The sequence below is a fragment of the Amblyomma americanum genome, chromosome 1, assembly GCF_052857255.1.
Source record: "Amblyomma americanum isolate KBUSLIRL-KWMA chromosome 1, ASM5285725v1, whole genome shotgun sequence".
Classification (NCBI taxonomy): Eukaryota; Metazoa; Arthropoda; class Arachnida; order Ixodida; family Ixodidae; genus Amblyomma; species Amblyomma americanum.
In genome coordinates, this window is record NC_135497.1 from 314,066,130 (window position 1) to 314,075,419 (window position 9,290).

At 45.7% G+C, this 9,290-nt stretch overlaps 1 non-coding gene across 1 annotated transcript; it reads right to left on the bottom strand.

The window, feature by feature from the left end:
* Positions 1 to 1,161: 1,161 nt before the first annotated feature.
* TRNAP-AGG (transfer RNA proline (anticodon AGG)) lies at positions 1,162 to 1,233 on the bottom strand. The gene has a single exon. It is a non-coding gene; the product is annotated as a tRNA-Pro (tRNA).
* Between the last annotated feature and the right edge of the window lie 8,057 nt (positions 1,234 to 9,290).

Sequence of the window (9,290 nt, forward strand, 5' to 3'; positions counted from 1 at the left end):
CCACTTGTGCAAGTGGAGCACGAGTGTTTGCACTTTGTTTGGCTCTTGATCTTCTCGTATTTGTTTATCCTTATTTGGTTTTTGCAGAAACTTTTTTTGTAATTTATCTCTCATGCATGTTTTCGTCGCATGGCCCGTTTTCATAATTCCTACACCGTTACCTTTTCCTAATATGAAAGCACTTATTTCGCAAAACGCTGCCCTAAATACGGTCAATGTGCGTGAATTACTGACAAAAATAATAATGTACAAATATGATTATTTTTCTCCTTCACCACAATAAAAAGAAAAGTGCTGCCACAAAAGACTTCTTCGGTGAGCAGCTTGACGGGCGGCTGAACCCGTGAACAGATATGAACGGCTGGTGCTACAAACAAGGCATGATGAAATGAAAGTTGCTTATATTACAGGTATTACAGGTATGCCCCATATATCAGCGAATAAATACGACTATTCTTCCATTGAAAATAATATTCGCCGAAAGGAAAATAATAAACGCCTAAAAAAATACGCTGCATTTTCATGAACTCTAAACTAAAAGTACATCCAGTAATAAAATATTTCCAGTTTTAGAATGTTTGAAGGCAAATTGACCGGAACTGTGGCGCCGTCCGTCAGTATAACAGGAGCTTCTTTTTATGGTTTGTTTAATCCTCTAATTCATTATTGTAATTATTGCACTTTTAGCCCGTGCACCGTTTTTATTCCTCTGTATATTTTGTTACCTTGTATCCCTTAATATACTGCGTTTCCAGACTGCCTGGTTCAGTTTTACCATTTACAACCATGTTAATATGGGTCCAATTAAGGCTATGAGTCCAATTAAGTTTTCATTTATTGGATTTATGAAATAAAGTCATGATGATGATGAAATAGGATTTTTCTTATTGCTTCATTTTGGTAACACTTTCAGAGCTTTTCGTTCGTTACATTCATTTCTGGAAACACATATTAACCAGTAGGATGTGCACTTTTCAATATGATGAGCAGTAATACCAACAAAACGAAATCGCTCGCGGTAAACTGACTTTGCCAGAGGCTGCAAAATTATGTCAAAACCGCTGCTCGTCGGCTACTATGTTCTATCAAGCACTCGTAACCGTGTAGGCAAGAGTCGCTCAGGGTGGGAAAATATTTCCGAACTTTGCAGAATGATTTATCGGGCCCGTCCGGGATTCGAACCCGGGACCTCTCGCACCCTAAGCGAGAATCATACCCCTAGACCAACGGGCCGCGCGATGAGTGCGTACAACTAACCTGTATATGAAGGCGTATTTACGCAAGAAATCTTAATCCGGTATTCAGGCTTCTTTATGTTCTTATTGCTAGGCCGCAGTTCATTTGACATCCGCAGAGCTCTCTGCGGTTGCCCATTAATATTAAATAGGCTTAGCGTCAGTTGCAGCGCACTACACCAATAGCTTTCTTTACACCCGGTGTGACAACGAACCGCGCTATTAATTCACTATCAAGCTGTTTAAGTAATTTCTAACAGCTAACTTTTCAATTACTATAATGAGGGCCCTGACTGATACTGGAAATTTGCTCCAGCACAGGTGGAATAGAGAAGGTCACGTGACACTTGCGGCACGGAGTCGCATGTACAGGTGACTGTTGCTGAGCGCGCTTGGGACACGCGCGCACGCTATTCGAATGGCGCACGATTTTGGCCTAAATTTGCGGAGCCACAGCACCGAGGACGAGCGCGTCTTCGAAATTATAAAAACAGATACGGGTAATAATAATGGCTTGTTACAAATCTCGAAATGCAGCGAGGCACTTAGATGTAGTAGTTAAAAAGTTAAGTTCTTGAATTCTGTTACGTACGCTTATTCCATTCAAAATTCCCCATCAAAATGGTTTGAGGGAAGCAGGCAATTCTAGACAAAGAAACTTGGCGTCATATTTTTTGAGCACTTGACAGCAACCAACAAACGACTGCACTGGCTCGCGAAACGAAACGCAAAGCGAAAGAAAATGGTTACCAGTACGCATGGACTTCAGAAGGGCGAGTCTTCGTGCGCAATTGTCCAGGTGAAACTACTGGAAGGACCTCAAACCTCGAAAAATTGTCTAGCGCTCAGTTCGTGCCAAGTGCGAGATCCAAATTAAATCATGACCACTTATACGACTGAAGACCATAACATACTGATTAATAGTGAAATGTGGTTGCGTAGGAAGCACGTTTCTCAATATTATATGAACGCAAGAAGTCCCCAAAACAAACAGGTAGAAAATGAAGCGTATTTATTCCTTTTCAAGTGTGTTTTCGATTTTTTCCATTTTTTTCAGAAACCTTGTGTTCGGCTAGCACCAAAGTTCTTAGTTTTCGAGTTGATAGACACGTTTCTGTTTACCGCTATGAATGAAGACAAGGTGGGAGCGTGTTTATTTATCTTCGGACGCATCATCTGTTCCAATGTTTGCCATATTTCGCATATTTGAGGAATGATTTTTAAACAACTGTGATTGTGTGTCGCAATGTACTCGTTCTGGCACTTTATCGTCCCCCCCATGAGATTATTCATTATTCTCTTAGCTTTGTTGAAAGAGTGCTGCTTTTTATAAATGTTTTTGCAAATATAGTTGTAGACGATTTTAAGGTTGTCCTCTTTTCAGCTGAACAACCAGACTGCCAACATTTAGAAGTTATGCTTGGATTTGGTTGTGAAACTTTTGCCCAATCCAGTAGGGTAACAACTAACTCAAACGCACTGATTGATTTGTGCTTTACAAACATTCCTAAGGAGGCAACTGTCTAGATCTGGCATCCATTGTTCTGATATTAACGGCCATCTATACATATTTGTAGCGCTTCCCATAGACGGCAATTTCCAAAGCATAAAAACCGTCGCGGTGGCTCAGTGCTTATGGCGCTCGGCTGCTGACCCGAAAGCCGCGGGTTCGGTCACGACCGCGGCGGTCGCATTTCAATGGAAGCAAAATTTTAGATGCCCGTGTACTGTGCAATGTCAGCGCACGGTAAAGAACCCCAGGTGGTCGAAATTTCCGGAGCCCTTCACTACGCAGTCCCTCATAGCCATAGTCGCTTTCGGACGTTAAACCCCGATAAAGCATAAAACAAACCCTTTCTACCTAATTATCCAGAAGTAGTGTGGAAGCCCCGCATTGCTTTCGACAGAATACCAAGCCTGTTGCGCAAGACTTGCACCCAATAACAAGGTAGGAACTCTGATTTTTGTTGCTCACATGTGCAACAGCTCAGCCGCTACAGCAGCTCAGAATAGAGGTCGATAGATAAAATGGCTCGCTTGCGTTAATTATATATCGCTCAGTCAGGTTGTCAGCGAAAATAAACAGCGGTACCTTGCGGTTTTTGTATCAGAATAGCTATGCCGCATGAATATGCTTGGGTGAGCAGGACAGCAATATCAGTAGGGGCGCATATAGCTACGAGCCGTAAGATGCCGCTAGCTGCCACGTCTGCCACAGCTCCTATGGTCTGTCTACTTTCGCATAGCTGCGACCTGGGGCAACTCAGTGACCAAACGAAGTAGCACAAAATACGGCCCTATATTCGGCAGCAGTGGACAGCAACCTCTGTTGATGCTAACAAAAAGAGATGTAATCTGTTATTGAGGTCTGAGTGCTCAGTAATGCCTCACAAATCACCGAAAAAGAACTGACAATCCTTTTGTAGGATATATTATTCTCCGAAAGAAACCTATCTTTTTTATGTACAAAGACCAAAAAAAGTCCGCTGAATCTTCAAAAAACTGAACCCCAAAAGTCGAACCCAAATTCTATAGAATAATTTTAGTTTTGCAGCGTCTCACGACAAGTAGCCGGATCTGTGGCCCTGTCAGTAACACTGACAGGATCTTATTTTTTATCGGTTTGCTTAATCCTCAAATTTCACTGCAAATCGTCAAATCGTCAAATTCGTCTGCAGCATTTTTATTTGCTGCTAGCGTTCGTAACGTGAATTTCTCTCGGAGAGCGGTCTTTGGGAACAGCTAGGCAAAGCGCAACAGTGTTTTTGGGCTTGTGCGCAATCTGGAAACCCGGTATTTTCAGGATTCGGGCGATGGTATCGCTGACATTTCCGACGTAACGTAAAAGGACGTATTTCGGTGGTGGAGTTTGTCTTTTGGCGTTGATTTCTTGGCGAATGTTGTGTTTTTGACGTCGAATGGTTTTTTGACTAAAGTCTTTTTGGTAGCCGTTCATGATGAGTTCTTTTAATATTGTGCGTTGTTCTTTTTTTCTCTGAAGTTCTGTGCTGCAGAGTCTCTCGACTCTTCTGAACTGCTCTTCACCACTGATGCTTTATGGACTGTCGGGTGGTTCGAAGAGAAGTGGAGATACCGGCCTGAGTGGGTTGGTTTGCGGTATACGGAGAATTGAAGGGTATGGTTGTTTCGGGACACGAGGACGTCCAAAACCGGCAGGGAGGAGTTTTCTTGTTCCACCTCTAGCGTGAACTGAATGTCAGGTTCTACGGTGTTTAAATGACGAAGGAAATTTTGAGTCTCAGGTCTTTTGATGACGGCGAAGCAGTCGTCGACATACCTGAGGAAAATTTTTGGTTTCAGGCGGAATGAGTTGAGGGCTCGTTGATAGATTTGTTCCATGGTTAAATTGGCCATGACGACAGAGATCGATGCTCCCATTGGTGCTCCTTTCACTTGTCGGTAAAATTTCCTGTTTGACGAAAAGTATGTGTTTGATCGGCACAACTCCAGGAGGCGGCACACATCATTTACACTCAGCGGGGTTCGTGCGCTGAGTGTGTCGTCGCGTTGTAGGGCGTCTCGGGCAGCGGTCACTGCGAGCTTCTCGGCCACCGCAAGTTTATACCCACAAGTAGCAGTGCTTGCAGTGCTCAGCAGTGCTTGCAGGCCTAGGCTTTTCGCACGCTGCTCCTGATTTTGAGGCGCCCGACCCGGCAGACGAGAGATGAAATCTTTGCCGACACCAAGGGCAGTGGTGCATTCTTAATAAAAGTTATTTCTACAGAAATTAATTACGTTCGCTCCCTATTTAGTGCTAAAAAGAAATTCATTAAAAGCTACTTACTCGACTAAAAAATTATTCATACTGTAGCGAACCATGACGGTCCCACCTGATGCCGCATGGGCAGATCGCTGACGAAGCGACGATGAAGACGAGGCGCCGATGAGAGACGGTGGTGGTGGTAAACATTTATTATGTACAATACAAGGATATGTTTGGGCCCAGGCCCTATTGGTCCAGGTCCTCAGAAATATGGGTGCAGCTCCCATTCCGGAGCACCAATGGCGTCTAGCGCCGCTCGCGCCCTGGCGACCAAGGTCCGTTGGGACTGCAGGTCATGCCAGCTGAGCAGCGCCGCCTTCAAGGCCTCCCTAGAAGGGTGGGAGACGAAGGATTGCGAAGGGTGGGGATTGGAAGGGGAGGCGCAGACCATATGGAAAACGTCCGAGAACGTCACTCCGCACAGCCTGCAGCCACCGTCAAATTCTGAATTGAAGTGTTTCAATACTGCCGGGCACAGCATTGCATTTGTAAAAATTTTGAGAAGACGCCATTCGTCTGCTCTTCGGAGACCCTTACAGGGTTCTGGTAAGCGACGATGACTGTCCTTATAATATGCAGTGATGTCTTTGAAAGTAATTAGAAATTGGGTAGGCTCGGAGTAGACTTCCTGAGCAAGTGTGAGTGCCCGAGGAGAGAGCGCGAGACCGCTTGGTTTTTGGAGTGGCCGTCGGCGCTGCCAGCCGTTCTTCTCGCCGTTTTGTGTCACCCACCGTGAACTCTTTCCCCCGATCTATTTGCGCACAAACCCCCCTTTCAATTCGATTAAAATTAACGAGAAATGTTCTTAAATTTCTGTAATTGCATTAAACGAATTTAATTGCAGCCACATCTGCCTCCTAAGCCTGGCACAGGGTGGCACTGTGCGCGTGGGAGAGAGAGTCCCTCGATGTCACCCTGAAAGGAAAATACTTACCGCAGAAAAATGTACTTCGCCGAGTACCATGAAGGGGCACACTTTGATAAATATGAACAGAACAACGGCCCGTCCAGGATTTGAACCCGCGACCTCTCGCACCCAATGCGATAATCATACCCCTAGACCAACGGGGCACATGTGGTGCACGTATGAAAACACGCATTTGAGCCAGATATTCAGAAATCCAATTTTACGATTTTTGTTTTATTCCTCAGCCTCGACTCATCCTCCCATTCACTGAGAAATCCGTTACAGCTAAATGACATTACACAGGCGTTGGACCTGAAACACCCTGTAGTAAGGGGTGTTTCAGCTAATATGTTCGGCAATATTTAGAAATAGTCTCAGTTCGAATGTTGCTTTTTTCGACACACCATTGGCGGTGGTGTGGTGCAGCAAAATACAGCTAAGACGTGATAACTCATAGGCTGGTTAACAAATAGCGACTCTTTAATTTTTTACCCTTACTGTTAGTCTATTTTGAGGCGTGTTCGCCACCATAAGTCATTTCCATATCAGCTCTTAGAATTTCAGAAACGCAGTTACCCTTGGATGTTCAGTTACCCTTGGATATTCAGGATGTTCCGACGAGCTACATGTACTGGAGAGGTTGCTTTGCCGGCAAGCTTTTCGAAAGCGCATCTGTTTTTGCGCGAAGTTGGCAAAGTATAGAGGGTAATATTAGTGAGGCAATCCGCACCAAGCCTCACTCAGCGTGTGAAAGAGTTAGCTCTGGGAGCCTTGGCTAGAACCTTTTGTGCTAAAAGCTCGTGAATTTCTAGTGCGATCAAATTATGCTATCAAAAGGAAGAGGAGGGGGCGGCACCAATTTCACTCCACCTGGGGGGTCAAAGTTTCTGGATTCGGCCCTGCCGTGGATTACATTATTACTCAGTGCTCAAAATACGTCAGTGTCTAATGAAATGCGAGGAGTACGCCCCGTGCGCCTACGAGAGCAGTGCCCCCTCACGCCGTGCGTTGTCGCAACACACGCATCTCCATGTGCTTCGTGCTGGCTAGCTCCCGTGCTCACGCTGATTCCATGCCTCAATAAAAAGAACAGCTGTGGCAGCTGTAATCAGAGAAAGGACTCGATCCGGAAGCTGCGGTAGCCTCGTCCTCTGATTAGTCTACGACAGCCACGGTGGCGCGTCCCGCTAGGGTCACCTACACAGAAGAGTTTCGGCAAACGCGCGGCCGCGAAGGCATGCTATGCTTGCGCTTTGAAAGCGTCTCAGGAGTCGAAGCTTGGTGTGCAAAGGAAAAAAAAACGACGTACAATCTAGTGTGGTTAGGCCAAATGCGAATTAGATTCGCTAGCACATCGGTTATTCACTTCGGTTTCGATTTTGGCGCGAAGCTGGGTTTTGAAAGTCAAGCAGGCTTCAGAAAAAGGTCGGCGAAATCGGCGAGCGCACTAAAACTGCAGCGGTAGCTTATGCTCTGCCCTAAGGGTACGACAGAATGGCATTATTGTGTTAATAGCCATATATACCCGCAATTGGTCCTTCTCTACATTCAAAGTACGCTGGGAATCCTCATACCACTACTGGCGCAGTGGTGCAACGCTTAAGCAGTGCACTACTACCCTGCAATCGGAGGTGCTGCCACTGGTGGGGCTCGTGAGACCCTTGTGGTTCTTCTCGAAGCGACCTCTGGCGGCCAGTCATTAAATGATGTGTCACTTGCCACGGTGAGTACTTTGGTCACAATCGGGTGGCCAGGTTGTCATGACATCATACTGATGTGACCGAGGTGGCCCTCCTGCAAACTAGAGGGCCACCTGGGTCAACTTAGCTAGGCACACAGTGGCGAAATCGGTGTGTGGAGTTGTGCTAGCGCTCTTAAAAAGACCTGCTTTCAAAAATTAACGGGCCTGTCCGGGATTTACACTCGGCATCTCTCGCACTCAAAGCGAGTCATGACCCTAGACCAACAGGCCACTTATTTTCTCTATTGCATGGAAACGGTGCTGAAGTGAAAATGTAGGCCTGTTTACGCCACAAAACACCAGGCCACCATACCCCTGTGCGTCCCCACCTTCCCAAACGTCAAAAGTCCGGGAGGCACATGAATGCATCTAAATAGGGGAGGCTGCTAGGTGCCTCTTCCAGGGGTAAAAGTATACTTCCGCACCAAAGCGCACTGCTCACGAAGCAAATATTTTGAAGATCGTGGTGGTTCGTCGTGCTGGTCCATCATGCGGCTCCTCCCAAGACTAAATAGAACCAGCAACGTAACTAGATCACATGGCACAACACAGTTTTTCTCCACAGGCAAAAAACAGATACTGTAGGGTGTGATGTGAAGGTCGTTCTTAGTTGTTCGTTGTAATATGTCCCAGAAGAACATAGCATCAATGCAAAGAATAAAACATTGGTCAATGGTCTTTGGTGTATTGCACAGGCTGAAATTCACCGTCCGTGGCACAAACATCTTCTTAGCATGAAGCCGTGCCTTCGCAGGCAGCGTCGATGTGTGCACTTCAAAAAAGAAAGTTTTTTTCAGCAAAAGAAATGCACATTCGCCTAACAAGTGTTAAAACACTGGTGTCAAGGAACCCCAGAAAAGTTTGCCGGCACAACGGCACAGGAAACAAATACTCTGAGTCATTTGCCTTCTGGAGAGGCTATATAGGTAGTCTAAAGAAAAGCGTTCAATGAGGAAATTAAAGGTGTCAGCAGCTTCCGTCAGGAATCCCCATAACCCCCCCCCCCTTCCCCCCATCGAATGTGTCCAGTCGCTGTGGATAGGGAACGTCAAACGAGCACTAAGATGCCTAATAAGCGCCGCTACTAAACAGGGTGGTTTGCCGATTTGAAAAAGGAAAACGTGAAACAAGCTGATGAAAGAATAAGTGAACAAGGACTATTCCATCAGACTGTAGAGAAAGAAATAGGTTACCGCGACGCATGGGCTCCCATTGGGAGCGCCATACGAAGGCAGCAAATATTCTGTGATTCACCTGCCATTTCATCCTAGAACAGTGGAGATGAGTACCTGCAGCACATAGGCAAGTTTTTCTACTAAACAAATGGCCACACAAGCACTCAGCACGCAAGCACTCAACCTGCATATAAAGGCGCACTTGCGTAAGAACTCCAAATCGTATATTGAGGCTTCAATTTGTTTGCATCACCAAGTATTTGTTGAATTCGTATCCACGAAGCCCTCTGCTGTTGCTGATTAATATTCTAGACGCTTCGCGTAAGTTCCAGCACACTGTGTGTTCTTCTCCGTTATACCGGGTGTGTCCGCGAAACCCCTCTATAGTTTATCAGCGAAGACTGTAATAGGTTAGCTAAAACCAATCACAATTTAGGGAGTACAATGT